General features: G+C 40.7%; 2 pseudogenes; both read right to left on the reverse strand.

Annotated features, from left to right (window-relative positions):
• Positions 1 to 9,416: 9,416 nt before the first annotated feature.
• On the reverse strand, positions 9,417 to 11,370 carry LOC102015369 (annotated as a pseudogene).
• Positions 11,371 to 11,837: 467 nt separating this feature from the next.
• LOC106146255 lies at positions 11,838 to 12,761 on the reverse strand (annotated as a pseudogene).
• Between the last annotated feature and the right edge of the window lie 4,910 nt (positions 12,762 to 17,671).

Raw genomic sequence — 17,671 nt, forward strand, 5'->3', positions numbered from 1 at the left:
AACTTGTTTGCAAGAGGAGTTTGAAAACATTTGTACATGCTAGGTAGAGAAGCCTCAGAATGACATAAACAGACCTTGATAGGGAAGCTGGCACAAGCTCAGAAGGCTAGAATGCAGATAGGAATTCAGACAAAATAGGTCAGGCTCATAAGGTTTCAGGTATTGTACTGGAGGCCATGCAGGTTCCATGTTGATGAAGATTTTGTCTCTGTTTTGACCATGTTTTAAGACTTTGTGTGAGGCTGAATTTAAAAGAGGCACATTAATCGATCTAGGAGAGGACATCTCAAAGCAATGCGGTGCTCAGGCTGAGGCATGGATACTTCTGGCTGCTGTTAGAGAGATTTATAGTGAGACTCAGAAGCAAAAAGTAGAGGCAGTATGAAAAGTTTGCAGTTTCACAAAAGTGCCTGTGAAGTTGGGGCCAAGGTGAGTAGGGTTACTGAAATGATTTGCATTTGAAAGAAGCCAGCCACTTTGCATCAGGACAGGAAAGACGGCTTGAAGACAACTCAGGTATTGGCCAGAGCCCACCCTTTGTAGGCTCAAGGGTATATCCTTTGAAATATTTTCTTTTAAGAAGAGAGATCCAGGACACTCTGCTCATTTTGGGCTGCCTAGGGAACTGGTTCCTTGAGTTCACCCATCCAGTCACTGAGAGATCATTGCAGCCATGGTCCAAGGGGACCAGGCTACTTCTCAAGCTGACAGCAGATATTCTTGAGTTTTTAAATTTTTTTTCATACCAGGAATCAAATTTGGTACCTTGTACTTGCCAGGCAGACGCTGTGCTGCTGAGCTATCTCTCCAGCCCTTGATTGCAGATATTCTTATCATTCATGTGATGCTGTGGGTTTTTTTATACATGCAGAATACAAAATTTTGGCTTCATGAACGTTTCCACCCATATTTCAAAGGAAGTCTTGGGAGGCCTGGCAGTGTGCCCCTGAGAGGACAGTGCACAAAGATGTGAGAGAAAAAATGAAAGAGCCATAGAGACCCCAGCATATCTGAGATGCCAGGAATGTGGAACATCTGCAGAGGAAAACTACAGGCATGGAGCAGAGCCAGCCTGAGAGAGGTCAATTAGGCTGTTTCTACAGAGCTGCCCAAGCCCTTTAGAGTGTACATCTGGTCATAACCTCCTTAGATGCTCAACTAGGAGCTACAAAATGTACAGCCATATTTTGCTCTTGCTTTTGTCCAATTTTTTTCTATCCTCCTTTTACCCCCTTTTATAACAGGAATGTTTACTCTGTCCATCATATGTTGGAAATATTTAACTTTTTAAAAACATTTTTACAGCGGCTCACAGCTAAGAGTTTGCCTTGAGTCTCAGAGGAGTCTTTGGACATAGAATTTTCAGCAATACTGAAACTGTTAAGAATTTAGTCAATTATACCTGGGCTAAATGCATTTTGCATAATGAGATGCATATGGCCTTTTAGAGGCCAGGGCAGAATATTATGGTTCATATGTGGAATGTCCCCCAAATCTTTTGTGTTCAGAGGTAGGGTTCTGTAAAGTGATGGAATCATGATGGTACTCTTCATCAGTGGATTAACCCGCAGATGTTTTCATAGCTTGATGTGCTACTGGGGATAGGTCTTGGTCAGAGGAGGTATGTGGTTGCGGGTAAAACCTAGAAGGGTGCATTTTTGTCCCCAGTTCTTTTTGTCATCTGCTCCCTGGCAGCCATGGGATGAACGCCTTTCTTGCACAGTGCCTTCCTGCCATCCCAGGTTTACTTTGAAGCCAACAAACTGTGAACCAAATCTAAAAACCATGAGCCAAATAAACCTTCCATCCTTTAAGTAGCAGGTGTGTAATATTTTTTCTCAGTGACAGGGAAGTAATGAGTGCATCTTCCTCATCCTCACTGTATATTCACAGTAGGCAGAGTATACTTTCCAACAATTTGACTTATAAGATTTGGCCATGTGACTTGCTATGCTTAATGTAACACTAGGTACGACTACAACCAGAATCTATAACTGTGCCCACACAGTATGGATTTCCCTCTTGTTCTTCTATGATCTTCCATAAGAACATGTCCACAAAAGGTATCCTCGCTTCCCTACAGGCTTATGAATCAGAACATTATATTGTCATGAGGACTTGCTGTATAACATAATGGCAGCAGTACAGCAGGAATATAGTGTTATGAGGTCTTCCTCTACATAATAATGTGCTCATATTGGCTAATTCTGGATGGAAAGGAAAGCAGGGGGGATGGATAGAAGGAGGGAGGGAAGACAAGAAAAATAACATGAAATATACTGCTGTTCATCTAGAAAAGAAGAGTATTAGGAACACTTTGCCCATAAACAGTTGTTAATATTGCCAAGAGAAGTAGCAACTTCAGAGTTATATTAACTCTGTCAATGTAACAGAGTGTACTGAGACAAAGTTAGAACAATGAATTCTTCAGGAAATATCTAAAAGTTATTGTATTATACCAGGGATCTTCAGAAAAACAGAATTGTGTGTGTGTGTGTGAAAGACAGAGAGACAGAGACAGAGACAGAGAGACTGAGAAAAAGACAAAGACAGAGAGAGACATAACAGAGATAGTGACAGACAGGGAGACACAGAGAGACAGATTTTAAGAAACTGGCATAGACAACTATCAAGGCTGCAAGTCCAGTCTTCTTGATCTCCTGGAGATCCAGGAGAGCTGGGTGGATGGTGGGGGCATTGACCAGAGTTTTGTATGAGATGGATATACAGAGATAAGGGACTCTTGGAGTCACACACCCAAAACCTCCCAGAATGCACGGTTAAAGATTAAAAGATAGTCTGCAGGGCCACAAGTCCAAGTAGGATCCAAATCCATTGCTTAAGGAATGAATGCTCTGCCCCTCGTCCTTGCTGTACTGTAATTGATTGCTTAGATTGTCTCTAAGGTCAGTCATGTAACAGACCACTCTGACCTTACTTTGTCCTTCTCATGTACTTCCCCTGTCCTCCACATGAATTCTAGCACTGACATCCTCCCTTTGTCCTTTATACTTGCTTCCTGGTTCTACCAATAAGATACCACAGAAGCTTCACTTTGGGGCTATATTCATTAGGCTCTCTCATGCTGAAGAGTCTTGGTGAAAGGCAGTTCCCCTGGCCTACTTGGAGGTTGAATCGGACATTGACTCCAGTTAATCTTTCATTCTCTGTACCACATGAACTGCAACCCCAGTGATATGTTTCCAGTTCAAAGCTGTATACTGCAGAACCAGAAAGAGTCAGGGTTTCATGAGAAGTCTTAAGGACATCTGCTGCAGAATTCTCTCTGCACAGGAGAAACTGGTCTGTTTGTTATAATCAGGCCTTCAACTGATAGAACAAGGCCCAACCACATTACAGAAGGAAGTCGGCTTTCCTCAAAGTCCATCAATTGAAATGTCAGTCTCATTCAAAGTTACGCTTATGGATATGCCCAGGATAATGTCTGACCAACATTAAAATACCAAGGCATACTTAGACACTCCATGGCCCACCAATGGTGACACATGAAACTAACCATCAAAGCCATCTGGAGATTAATAGTGACCATAAGCCTAAACTTAGTATTTGGAAATCAACATCAATCCAATATAACTGGGGTATGTAGCAAAACTACCTGAAATAGGGGCATAGAAATCATCAACAATATTCATAAAGCTATAGAGAGAGATCGGACTAGTTAGAGTCAAATCAGGAGGCCACAACCATATAATTTATTTTAACAAAGACAACTTATGAAAAAGAAATAGTACTTAGGCATTAAATGACTGAAAAGACAAAAACATTTAAAATAACATAGAGGTAGTATGTGCAAGGAAAAAATCAACACCTCTGGCCTAGAAGAACAAAAGGAAAGCAGTTGAAACTGTTTAATTCAGGAACTTGAAGGAGGTATTGTATGTTGCTGAAATTCGAACTCTTGAGGAAAGGCCAGAAGACACCAGGACACAGGCATCCAAGTAAGGACACCCATCCACTGGTGCTCAAGTCCCTGACAGGGCTCAGTGAGGCTGGTCCTGTGAGTGCAGGAAGACTGAGAACTGGACTCAAGCACTACTACTGGAACGAACTGGCCCTGAGGAAGTGTTACCAGCTGACAGCTGACTCTGGGAGAGAAGAGAACAATTCTTCCTCCTGCATCCTTACTGACTCTCCTCTCCATCTCTATTTGTAGGTCCTGCAGGCAATCAGCTGGCCAGAAAGAAACGTGGCTGAGCCCTGGAGGACACAGACCTTGCTGGTACAGAAGTGTGGGTCTGTAACTGAGAGTCCTTAGCTTTTAATAACAAGCACAGAGTCCCTTGGAACAGTTTCCCAAAAGTAGGGGGAAAAGATAGTCCACAAGAGAATGGGAAGAAATCTGTATTTTTACCTAAATGAATTTTTAAAAAGCTTTATTCATATTAAAAATGAAGCGTAATAATGAAAGCTTTGGGAGAATATTAAGGGTGAGAATGAAAAGAAAATTGGAGCAAAGAGAAAAGACAGCCAGAGGAAAACTGGTCTTAATAAAAAGCAATGTTTGCATGTGCCAAGCAGGAAAGAGAAACTAATAGCATAAGTGAGAACCTTTCGTACCAGAAAGACACACGTGGACTACCAGACACTGAAGACACTCAGAATCATTGAATTACCTTCAGACTTGAGAATCATGTCTTTTGCCCCAGGCACAATTTGCTCCTATTTCTCTAATTCAATGTTGTATCTACAGCATCAGGAGCTAGATAAACATTAAAGGACAACAGACAGAAAGATGATTGGCTGCCAAGGATGGAAGAACATCTTTCCAAGGAAAGATGCTCTGAGTTAATGTAATACCGCTCAGGGCCAGAATTCCAGAGATGATCATGAACAGGTGAGCTTCAAGGGAAGGCAGAGATCAAATCATAAGAAATGCCCCATGGCTGCCCAGGAGAAAAAACAGTGAGCCTATAGACAACACAGGCAAACTTTCCACCTTGAGAACTCTTGCCAGCTGCTAATGCTCTGCTATTGCTGTTTACATAGAACTAACTCCTAATTTTTTACGTAAGCACAATCACGAGATTGAGCAGTAGTAATACATTAGCAGTCATCCACAGCAAATAGAGAATCCTTTAGATTCTCTCTTTTATACTTTAGACATAATCCAATTGGAAAAACCTTCAATGAGCAACAACTGCATAATTCTTAAGCTAAAACTTGAAGAGAAGGTACAATAAAGAAGAAAACATCTCTTTCATAAAGTTCCAGTGAAGACACAGAAGGAAGAGTGAAGAAGACATGAATTTGTAAACGTAAAACAGGAGCCTGTCATGAGCCTGACAGGATCTGACCAACCAGACTGAGGTAACAGGGCCTTTATGTCCCACACAGTGAGGAACTGCTGCAGGACACCCTCAGCCCCATCTCCAGCTTGGCTTCCTTCAGCTGAGCACCACTTGGAGCTCACGGTGGCTCCCACGTTACCTAGCCAAAGCCGTTTTGCCGCCAAACCCAGCACAGTGGAGAGTTTCTATCAGAAGCCTGGCAAATACCACCCGGAGTCACACTGCCTGGCTGCAGAACCAGTGTGACAGGCACAGCGACGCCCACTGCCTGGAGCCCACAGTATTTTCAGAACCCTTGAAAATGTTTTTGCTTTTTAAAAAATAAGATGGAAAAAATCCAAACTTTTAGTTCCAAGAAAATTATTTATAGATAATACTATCATATATATATTTATAACAATAAATATGTAAAATATAATTTTTAGGCTATTTTTGGAGAAAGCGGTCCATAAAGACAAAAGTATCCAGGAACCCACTTATGTTCTAATGTGGTCCAGGTTGATTGGACCACATTATTTGCTCATCTTTGAGCCAATCACTGAAGTTAGCATGCTAGAATAGATGACTAGGGAAAATTAACGATGGCTCAGTCTACAGCTAAAGGTCAGTGCTACTCCAACTGCTTGGCTGGGAATGGGGGCTGTGGTTTCATGGTGTTATTTTCAGAAAGGGAGGGGAGAAACTAGGCAGCAAATAAACACTCACTGTGGCAGGGAAGTGGATTAAGTTTTCTGAGGATGTAAATATTTGCATAAATCTTTGATGCTGGCTCTAAAGGCCCCCAGCATGGTGAGGTGCTTCCCATTATAGCCATGAAGGTATAGCAATGCCTTAGTCACTTCTGTTTGAGCAGAATTTAGTTCACAAACAGAAATGTTTGGCAAAATCTTTGCTCACAGCTCCACATTGTGTGACAAACATAACTGCAGCGATCTTCCCACAAGAATACTAACACAGCCATCTTCCCCAGAATCTTCCCCAGAATTAAGATCACTAACAAAGGTGCCACTCTACTGTCTGTAATAAATGTCACCAAGGGAACCATGTATTTAAGGCTTGGCCCCCAGCCCTAATGCTGTTGGAAGTGGTAGAGCCTGAGGAGGTGGGGCCTGGGGAAAGGAGTTAAGACCCTGAGAGCATACTCTCAGAAGTGGTCTTGGGATATGGCCCCTCTTCCTTCTTTCCCTCTGTTTCCTGGATCTTTTCATGCAGTTTTGAGTACTGATTTGGATCTCTGATGTCAAACTGTAACACTGAGTTGGGATGAAAGGTACAGCAAACTAACCACCCTCAGATTTTTCAAACCTAGTAGTATTGGGGCAAGTCCTCTAATCAAGAGGAATAACACTCTCACATGGTTTAGTTGAGGCAATGCTAATGAGGGGACACTCCCTCCTGCTTCTTAGAGGCAAAAGACAACCACAACAAGGAAACCCAGGCAGGTGAGTGGGCCAGATTTGTGCCTGCACACATGTGAGACATACACGGGGGATGCCTGCAACATCTGCAGGTTGTGGGGGAGGGAGGCTAATGATCAGCACTCAGGAAGCTGAGGCCCTGAGCCTGTTAAATGTGGGAAATTAATTTTCTTAAGACCAGGAAGAACTTACTGAGCGAAAGAAAGCTTCTGTCTGAAAGGGACAGAAAGGGGCCCAGAAAGTGGTTTTTTTTTAAGAGTAGGAAGAATTTATTGAGTGAAAGAAGCCTTCTGTCTAGAGGGACAGAGAGGGGCCTGGAAAGTGGGTTGCCCCCCAACCCTGCTTCTCAAAGGTGTTTATTGAGCAAAGCCACAAGGTGAGGTGTTCTTAAGATGGCACAGAACTATAATCAACCAATAAGATTGCAAGTATAATCACCTAGGTAATATTGACCCAATGGCAAATCATAGGATGGATGTGAGGTGGGACAAAACTATGGTCAACCAATAAGATTATAACAAGTATAGTGGCTAGGGTAGTATTGATCAAACCAGAGTCAAATGGGGAAGCAAGTCACATAGCAAGTGACATGGGCAGACAAGGACTTTCCTGGAAGGGGTTGGTTAAGGAGGTTTGATCTCCTTCCCAAGGTGACTGATGCCTACTTAGAATATCAATCACTGCTGTTCAACCCTAGGGGAAGTACGTGGGTGAGCAGTTCTTTTTCTTGAAGCCTGGCCTCCAGTGAATATGCCTTCAGCCACAGTTGTCTTCTGCATTGACCTCTTGAGGGGCCAGCCCTGTCTGACTGCCTATAATATTCCCACCTACCTTAGCTACCTATAATAGTCCCCCCTCTGAGGAAGTACCCCTACCTGCTGTGAGGAAGCAAGGGTCGAAGACCAATCTGGCTACTTTCAGTTGAAGAGGGTCGTAGTTGTGACCAGCAGTCAGAGATACTCCATGGAGGGCCTGTCTAAGTCTGGAGGAGACAAGGCCACAGATACAGTGAAGTATATAAGGGCTAAATAATACAATCAACAGGAGAAGTATGAATATAGCCAACGAAGTTTTCTACCAGGAGGAGCCAGTAATAGTTTTCCGTAAAGAAGATGAGGAGATGGTCAGGTAATTTCAGAATGTGACATGCCATTAACCTGTCATCTAATATCTTGAACAGCTATTGAGACATTAGCAGAAGGATCAGGAATGTACACACAACATTCAGCCTTTATAATTGCGTAAGTGCCCCTTTGTGCTGCTATTAGGATGTCTAATGCCATCTGATTTTGGAAGACGGCTTGCCCTATTAATTTTACTTCTTCATGCAGGACAAAGAGGTCAGCTGCAGCGTTGTTTAAGGCCTGCTGAATATAGTTAGTTAAGGCCTCAATGTGTTGCATAATATCCTCTAGTCATAGAGAAAGGATAAAGATAGAAGCCAAACAATCAGACCAGTGAAACACACTTCTAGCCTGTCAGTGCCATAGGTGGGGTAAGTTTGCAGGTTTGTCAATACTTCTGCCTTGTACCCATACAAATCCCAGCATGCATCTTCCTATCTATCCAGGGCATAGCCAGGGCCATAAATTGGTTCCACAGCACCAATGAGTGCCACTGCAGGCCTCCCTTCTAGTTCCAGGGTGATTGGACCAGTTTGTTGTGAACTAGTCTTCAGCCTGTAAAGTTATTGTGTTTATACACTGCACGGGGGGGTGTCCTTCCCAAGTATTTAGTAGAGTTAGGCCAATGAGAATATGAGTGATTTTTCTGTTTCCAAAATAAGGGGACCTTTCTACTAACATGTCCTATAGTGGGGGTTAACCATAAATAATCACCCCATATCTGAAAATAGCCATCCTGATATCTATGGTTGTTGGCCCTCAGGATAGGACCCTTACTTTTATTTAATAGGAGTCCCACTAGAGCCTTTAAAGAGGCTTCAGTGGCTTGTTAGAAAAACTTTATTATGCCCAGGATCATTAAGAGTATAGTTTATAGGCCACTGAGCTACCTTGTAATGGTGTGAGCCATTGAACTCTTTCATAATGCATCAGAATAGTCTTATAGTTTATTCCAATCATCTCCTTGGAGTGGGGACACCCACCAAGGAAGGGCAGATGTACTGGACAAGGGGAGCAGGCCACATATCCAGCAAGATGTTTGTATGTTGTAACACTTTGGCAATTAATGTTGGTATGACCTCATGCTGGTGCAAACAAGTGACGTGCTTCAGTACGGGAGGAGTCGTGGCCCAGGTGGGGTATTCTTTTATTCTGGAGCTATATTAGCTCTACTAATTCCTCTCTGCACATATTTGTGGAGACCAACTGTGTTTTCTTCTCAAATTTATAATTTTCAAAAAAGAGGAAACAAACAACTCTTAAATTAGCATACAAGGGGCTGGGGATTTAGCTCAGTGGCAAAGCGCCTGCCTGGCAAGCGCAAGGTCGTGAGTTCGGTTCCCGGTACCGGAGAAAAACCAAAAAAACCAAAAACAAAAAAAAAAAATTAGCATACAAAGTCAAAGTAACTTATTGTTTTAAAGGTACAAAAGCAAAAAAGTATACACACATCCACATTTTAAAGTCATTTGTGTAGCAGATAAATACCATTTAAACACATTTTTAATGGAAAACTTACTCAAACCAATTTACAGAAGATTAAAACTCAGTGTTTAATACCAACTTTAACTATAAGTAACTGAGGGAAAAGACTGCTCTCTATCCTTCTGTTTTTGTTTCCGCCTCTGTATCATCTGCTTCTTGCCTTTTGGAGAAAACATTACTTTGTAAGGCTGCTGTCTCTTTGGATGAGAGCAAAGGTTCATCTTAATGTAACCTCTTTCCATACATATCTCAGTGGAAAGAAAACCGACTTCCAGAAATTCTCTGTTGTGTGGGGTGGAATATAAAATCAGTGTCTGGAATAGAAAACCAACTTTTTTCACTTCTGGCATACCTGTACAATAAATTTCACATTTCTTACATGTGTGCCCAAGCCATTTCTTTCTCTCCTTTTTTTCTGAACTACCTCAATCTGAGGAAAGTTTTATAAGCTGCTCTCTCTCATCATCTTTAAAATATGGCTCTGCAAATGCTTTCTGCTTGACTTTATTTTGTTTATCTTTACAGTGAAGCCTTGGTTTGTGAGCACAATTCATTCTGAAAACATTCTTGTAATCCAAAACCCTTGCATATCAAGGTGAATTTCTCCATAAGAAATAATGGAAACTCAGATGATTCATTCCACAACTCAAAAATGTTCTTGTAAAATGATTATAATACTGTAATATAATACAAAGTAATGAAGACTGTACAAAGGAAAATAAACAAATTAAGCAACCCTTACCTTTGAAAACCTTCATGACTGGTGTGAGGGAGACGAGAGGAGGGTTACCATATAGGACAACTTTCACTGTCACTAATGGGATCACTGCTTTCTGTTGGCTCAAGGGAATTTTTTCTTTTTGTGCAGGTTTAATAAGGAACCTATCTGATGACATTTGCTTTTGCCTCCTTTTGAGGATTTTACAGAAATGTGACACTGCATTGTCATTAAATACATACATTGCTCACACTGCTGCAGCCTTATTCAGGTGGTGCTTTTCTACAGAATTTTACAGTTTCCCACATTTTACACATATCTTTAATTTCATTTGAAGTGAGGGTTCCTAGGCCTTTTTCTCCTCCTCTGCAGATGAGATTTCCTAAATAACCTCTTGCTGTTGAGAGATGTTCATTTATAAGCCTGCAGATGGGGTGGGGGGAGAGAGAAGATGAAAGGGAGAGAGGGAGAGAGAGAGAGAGAGAGAGAGGGGCAGAAACAGACAGAGACAGAGACGGTGAGGGAGAAGGACGATTGGTTGCAATCATGTGGTTCAGCATCATGTACTACCTATATTGTAAGACATTGCTCATTTATCAAGGTAAAATTTATTAGAAATGTTTGCTCATCTTTCAGAACACTTACAGAACAATCCAAGGTTTTATAGTGTATGTGTTTCTGTGTGTGTGTGTGTGTGTGTGTGTGTGTGTGTGTAGCAGCAGATAATTCCTCCAATTTATTTACCCCCTCGGGAAACTATTTGCCAAACAGGACTCATCTTCCTCATGTGTTTTCCAATCAAACATATCTTCCAAGTTATCTTCCATTTTTCTTTCTCAATTTGGACTTTTTTCTCCCTTTTTGCTCTTGCTCCTTCAGTTTTCAAAGTGCACTTTTGGTGACTACCACACAGCCCACATTTGCTGTCCCTCCTCCTAATCTCAACTGACTGCCACCCTTTGTATCTGTTATAGTTATACCTATTCCATACTGAGAGATTCCTTCTCCTGGATCTGTACTCCACTGGGTATTTTCAAAGAATGCATCTTGGTTGTTTGGCTTTGCTTTAGCAACTGTGCAGGGATTTAACTGAAGAACTGATCCAAGTTCACATCCTCCATGAGCTTTATTTTTATTGGCTCATGAGAACCAGCAGCCTTCATATTATCAAAAAGGTTTTCTGTCTCCAAACTTTGTTGTAAACATAGAAGGATTTGAAGAAGGATTTTCTTCTTTCACAGTAAGTTCTCAACTTACAAATATTTGAGTTTTGAACTTTCAGAGATACAAATGGACCTCACTTCATGAACATTCATAGATGTGAACAAATTGCACAAGTAGCTCATGCATCTGCCAGACAATGTCACAGTTGTGCTGCTGTGTGCTTACTGCACAGTGCAATAGTGTGCAGTAGTGCAGAGCTCAGTCAGAGCCCAGGATGTCAGGAAGTGATAGAAAAAGCAGGGGACTGCTAGGAATTGCAAAGTAATAACCATGGAAACAAAAGTGAAAATAATTGAGAGACTGGACCAAGACAAAAAGCTGGTAGACATTCATCTAACACCAATGTTCAAACATTGGCGTGATTCTAAAGAAGGACAAGATCATGAAACGCATGAATTTTTTTATGTTTTACACTGTATATTTGTGTCAACACTGCATAAGACTCACTTTGTCAGACTTACAAATGAATCTGACTTAGGAACATTCTCCCAGAAAGGAACTGGCTCATAAGTTGGGGACTTACTATGTAGGTAATGATGTTTTATTGTCTGGAGAGGATTTACTCTGACTGGAAGATGCACTCCTATAAACAGGACTCTTCTGGGGAATCTTTGGGTACTATGAAGCCCCCTCTGAGGCCTTACAGCTTGAGGAAGAGCCCTGTGGAATGTGCTTAAAAGCTTCCTAAAGCGTCACTTGCTAAATCTGGTTTGAGAGGTCTCATTTTCTTCACTTCTCTCTTGACAATGAATAGCTGAAAATTGATCAGATAAATCTAGAGGTTTGTTCATAACATGATCCCTTTTCATGGAAAACTGACTACCTGTTGAAAAAGGAAGACTATTTCCTTTATCAAAACAGGGTTGAGTACAGCTTACTTCATGTTCACTTTCTTCCTCAGCTTTCTTCCTTTTGGATGTTCTGCCTTCCTAGGATTTCAAGGACACTACATGCTTATAAATCATATCTTTAATGATCAATATTCTCTTGTTCATGTATGGATTTGCTTATATTTTAAAGATCTGCTTACTAGAAGATGGTTGGCTAATGACTGTGTTTACTTCAGACCAAGGACTATCACATGTGAAATGGGCACTATCTTCAGATTTTGATCTAGTTTTCTCTGATCTAGAAATAGAAGTGCTGATAAAAGGGGATGTGTTCAGATGCTTTTTTCCATGGGTCTAAAAGAGAAGGGGACAAACTTGCATTCACACCCAAACTACTTTTCACACTAGAGGTAAGACAGGACACCAAGTAGTCAACTTTTCTTGAGGACCCTTTGAAGTAGAAGCTAAATATCATAAACTCTCTTCAGTATTTCTTATGGGCTCCTCACAGGCTATCTCCTGGGAGCTCATCCAGGCAGTGGTGGGGCTCCTCAGCAAGAGGGTTCCTGGGGCCTTGAGATTCAGATTCCTCTTGACACCAAGTCCATGCATCTCAGCAATGACTGTGATGAATTAAAAGATGACTTATCCATTGGTTAACTGCTTGCTGGATGTGTTGCAGCCATTGAACTTGCACTTTTCCTTGTATCCATGCTCAGTTGCTTGATGCTGTTGATCATTCTCAATTTTCTGCTGCAGTTGTTCAGAAAGCTTTCTATTAATTTCTGCAGAGTGTTCTCTAAGATTTTTCTGGCAGACATTTTCAAACTTTGTTGCACTTTCTGCACATGTTATTCAGTTACCACACAGTGATCACATAACCCTGCTAGTAACTGATCTAAAACTAATGATTTCAGGAAGGACTTTCTGTTGTTCTCTCAGCTGTTGACTTTTGGTGAAGAATTGTTTGTCTCTAAGCATCTAAAATCCATTCCTACTTCACTTTAGTTACTTCTACTTGTAAACCTTGTACTTCTTTATCATGATACTCTTTCAATTTTGTTCAAAGTTCCTTAAAGTCATTAGATACATCTACAGAACTAGGTCTTCCACAATTACTTACAGGATGCTTATATCATCTAATAGGCTACACACTTCCATTTGTTTAGTTTTCTGCATTTTCCTATTACACTTCATAGGTTTGAAGTTGTCTTGGGACAGCTGAAATATCCCATAGCAGAGCACAGCTCCAGACTAGGGCGGAGGGTTGGAGGTGGATCCTTCTTACATCTTTCAGGACTGCCTCGATTTCTCCAATCCCCCGCAGGGAAGGAGACAGCTTCTAGGGCTGTGAACGAACTACAGTTCACTGTTCTCCTTTGCCAACCTTCAGTGGAGCCCCCAGCTGTGGTCTTGAAATTAATGCTATGCTTATCTCACTGACCTGCTTCTCTCAATTCTGAGATGGAGACTGAATTCAAAACATGAAACCACTGGTGTTGTCTTTTTTCTTGGTTTCCTGATACGCACTTTTAGAAAAACAGAATTAGTGTAATAATAGCTCCAAAAATTATTTAGTAGAGTGGAATACTGATCATTCTTGTGCATAAGTGAAACCACTATTTTTGAATCCTTACAGGGTTTCATGCTGAATGAAAATATAATGCAAAATAGCTTTCTCTTTCTCAGGACTACCTTATGTTTTATGCCCTGTAGGGCTATTTTCTTGGGATCCTATTTAGATAATTATAACCATAAGCAGCAGAGCATAAAGTCAAACAAATTGAACTCATGGTGAACTCACACACATTCTTTTAAGAAACTGTAATCCTAATTTTCTTCAGAAAGATACTTTTCAGGGAATTAATGGGGGGGATAGCTAAATCAGTGTATATTTTATTTTTATTTTTTATTTTTATTTTTATTCTTTTTTGGTTTTTCTCCGGTACTGGGAACCGAACTCACGACCTTGCGCTTGTCAGGCAGGCGCTTTGCCGCTGAGCTAAATCCCCAGCCCCATCAGTGTATATTTTAAAACTGCACATTCTTGGGGGAGATGGTAAAACCCTAAAGGTGGACAGTAGTGATGGTTGCACACAGTGTGAGTGTAGCTACTGCCACTGGACTGTGCATTTAAAAATACCTAAAACAGTAAATCTTAGGGTATATATGTATATTTTCCCACAATGAATATACTTGAAACAGCTATTTGTCCTAATTAAACCAAAACTTAAAATAATCTCCAAACCAAGTTTTGACTTTCAACATGGATCATTTGGTCCAAACCTGGAGTGACTGCCACAGAAGTGGTTTCTACCTTGCTGCCAAACCTTTCCGAAAATATTGGGCTCGGTTTTGAAGGATGATATTTATTGGACACAAAAAATGCAGCTCATGTCCTTACTGACTTATTAAAATAAGTAAAAAAATCTGTCCCAGTTGAGCTCAATGTCATACCATGAGCTCTAAGAAAATGCCTATTGCTTTTCCAGCACATGAGTTCAGTACATGCGTTTATTTGTATTTGCCAATTATTCCCCCTAGAGATGCCATATGGCTGCTTTTAATTTGCACGTATTAAACTGTTTCAGTTGATGTTCAAACCTGCAAGGAGCATTTGTATGGAAAGTTGGTTAATGTTCAATGTCCATCCTAAGGCCAAAGTATATGCCCAGATTATATTCAGCTCTTCTCCACTGGGGTCAGCGTTCAATGCAGAGCTGATGGCTCCATGGTCAAAGATATTGTTCTCAAATATCACATAGGATTCATAAGTCAAATGGTTGTGTGTTTTTAAGGTAAAACTGAACTAGGTTTATATCGATCATAGCATCAGAATGTTTTCCATACTTTTCCCTCTTTTTTTAAGGTAAGAAACAAGCTATTCTGCAGTAATAGTAGGTGTAATTACTGAATTTTTCTTTGTTTCATTGGTAAAAATTTTCCTTAAACAGTACTGTTACAAACAATTTAATATAATTTCAGCCACTTGTAGGTATTTTTATTAATTTAAATATGTGTATAATTCTGACTTGCACAAAGTAATTATTATCCAACTAAATTTCAAAGGTTGTTGCAAAAATATTATTTCAAGACTTGGCACCTGTGCTCATATATTATAAGGGCCTTGACTGTTTATTATGTGTTTTGTTTGTGGCTTGTAGTGAAAGTTGTATGGTTGGTTCCTGATTCCATTGCTTTACTGTGAGCTGCAAAACTCTTAAGATAAGCATCACTGACCAAGATAGCAAAGGGAGGAACCAGGGAGGGGAATATACCCTCCAAAGGCATGCCTCAGGTAACATGCTTTCTTCAACTATGCCCCACCCCTAACAGCATGTTTAACTATGAACTGAACAGTGGATTCATTGATCCATTGATGAATGTATTGCTTCCATGACCCCAGTATGTTCCAAAATCTCCACCTCTGAGCTTAAGAGATTTTTGGGGTAGGGTTCTAAATCTAAGCTATAACATTCTATCCTCTGGACCCCAAAAGGCTTATATCTATCTCATTGTATAAAAATGTATTTAGTCCATCTGTAAGAGTCATCAAAGTCTTAACAGTTCCATCACTCCTGATAAATAAAAGTCCAAAGTATCCTCTGAGACTCAAGATAAAGTCTCAGACTCAAGGCAAACTCTTAGCTATAAGCCCCTGTAAAAATAAAAAAGAAAATTAATACTTCCAACATACAATGGCACATGGTAAATATTTCTACTCCAAAGGGAGGAATGGATAAATAGAAAGGAATATATGAAGGCAAGACCAAAGCATGACATGGCAAACATTAAATATTGTAACTCCATGTCCAACACTTAGGGAAAGTTATGACTAGATGTGGACATCAAAGTTCTTGGGCAGTCCTGCCCATATAACATTGCCCCCTGCAGTCTCTCTTGGGCTGGCTCAGCTCATGACCTTCAACTTTCCTCAGCAGATGTTCCATGTTCCTGGCATCTCTGATTTCCTGAGGTCTCCACTGCACCTCTATGTTTAGTCTCACAGCTTCATGCACTGTCCTCTTATGGGTACACTTCTTGACCTCTCAGATCTTCCCTTGAATCTGGGTGGAAGTCTTCATGATGCCACAATGTAGTCCATGGTTTGGTGGCTCTAAGGCAGGAACATCATGATGGAAGGACATGATGGAAGGAAGTTGCTCATCTCATGGCATCCAGGAAGCAAATAGCAAAGGGAGGAGCCTGGAACAGGGCTAGAACCTTCAAAGGCATGCCTCCAATGACACCTCTTCCAACTACACCCCACCTCTATCAGTAGTTCAGTGGATTAGTCCACTGATAAGTATAGCACTTCCATCATCCAATCTCCTTCCAAAAGCTGCACCTCTGAATACATGACTTTGGGGGACATTCTAGCTCTAAACCATAGTAGCCCTGATGAATAATGTGCCTAGTGTAAGTTTACCTAAGTCCAGATGTCAGATAATTTTCTAAATATTTAAAATGCATTTTCTCATTTACATCTTCTGGTAACCCTATGACATTACCGTTATTGTACTCTCTTTTTTACAAATGAGAGAACAAGATCTCCTTTTAGAAACATAAGAATAAGCAGCAAAAGGAAAGATAGCATAGTGCAAACTTTCCATCCCCAGTTGTTCATTAATGTTGTTTTATTTTGTCAGTGTTTAAAAGCATTGTTTTGGCTTAATGAGCACTCCAGACTTTCTCTTTTATACAAGTGAACTGTCAGAATTTGGTAAAATGCTTATTCTTCTCAGGTCTGAAGAGTCTCAAAGTATATCTTTAATAAGAAAAACTCCATTAAAAGGTATCTCATTTTTTATAAAGAATTGGTTAGTAAATATATCTATTAAGTAATTATTTTGGCTAAGAGAAATACTGTAATGGAGAAAGTTATAATCCAGTAAAAGAAATTCATCAAGCACTTACTGGTGAGTACACGGAATCATGCTAAGCTGTAGAAATAAAAACACACATGAGGTATGGTTTGTGCTTGTATATTAGTAGGAAATAATATTAAAGCATTCACTTCAGGGCCTGTTATGGTTTGAGGGTTATTTTGCAAGGAGAACATTATAATACAGGACACACATTTTATATGATTATTTATAATAGTCACCCAAAGAATGATATACAAAAGAGCGCAGGAAGTCTGTCCACACACTAAGGCCAAGGAATCCAGCTGAGGACCTGAATCCCAAGGAAATGTCCTGCATGAGTCCAGTTGAAGACTTAGAGCTCATAACAATGCCTCCCACAAATCCAGCTGGAGGCCCAGAGCCATTAACAATATCTCATGTAGGCCTGTTTCACGGATATGTGCTGGAAAGGCCCAAAGGTCAGTGGTGGAATCTAGGAAGTCTCTGCCAGTGGGATGAAAGATCTGTGCTAGCAGGCTGAGGGATCTGCACTAGCAGATCCAGGGTCTGCACCAGGAAGCAATGCCCCAATCAAGAACCAGAGCTCCCCTGGAAGGTAACACAGCCATCTTCAGCAACAGTGAGGTCCCAAGCTCCTCCAATGGTGAAGACATCTGAGTTCCCATGAAGAAAGCCAATGCAGCAAGCTTCTTCAG

Source organism: Chinchilla lanigera, unplaced genomic scaffold (genome assembly GCF_000276665.1).
Source record: "Chinchilla lanigera isolate Chin_1 unplaced genomic scaffold, ChiLan1.0 scaffold00004, whole genome shotgun sequence".
In the NCBI taxonomy this organism is placed as follows: domain Eukaryota; kingdom Metazoa; phylum Chordata; class Mammalia; order Rodentia; family Chinchillidae; genus Chinchilla; species Chinchilla lanigera.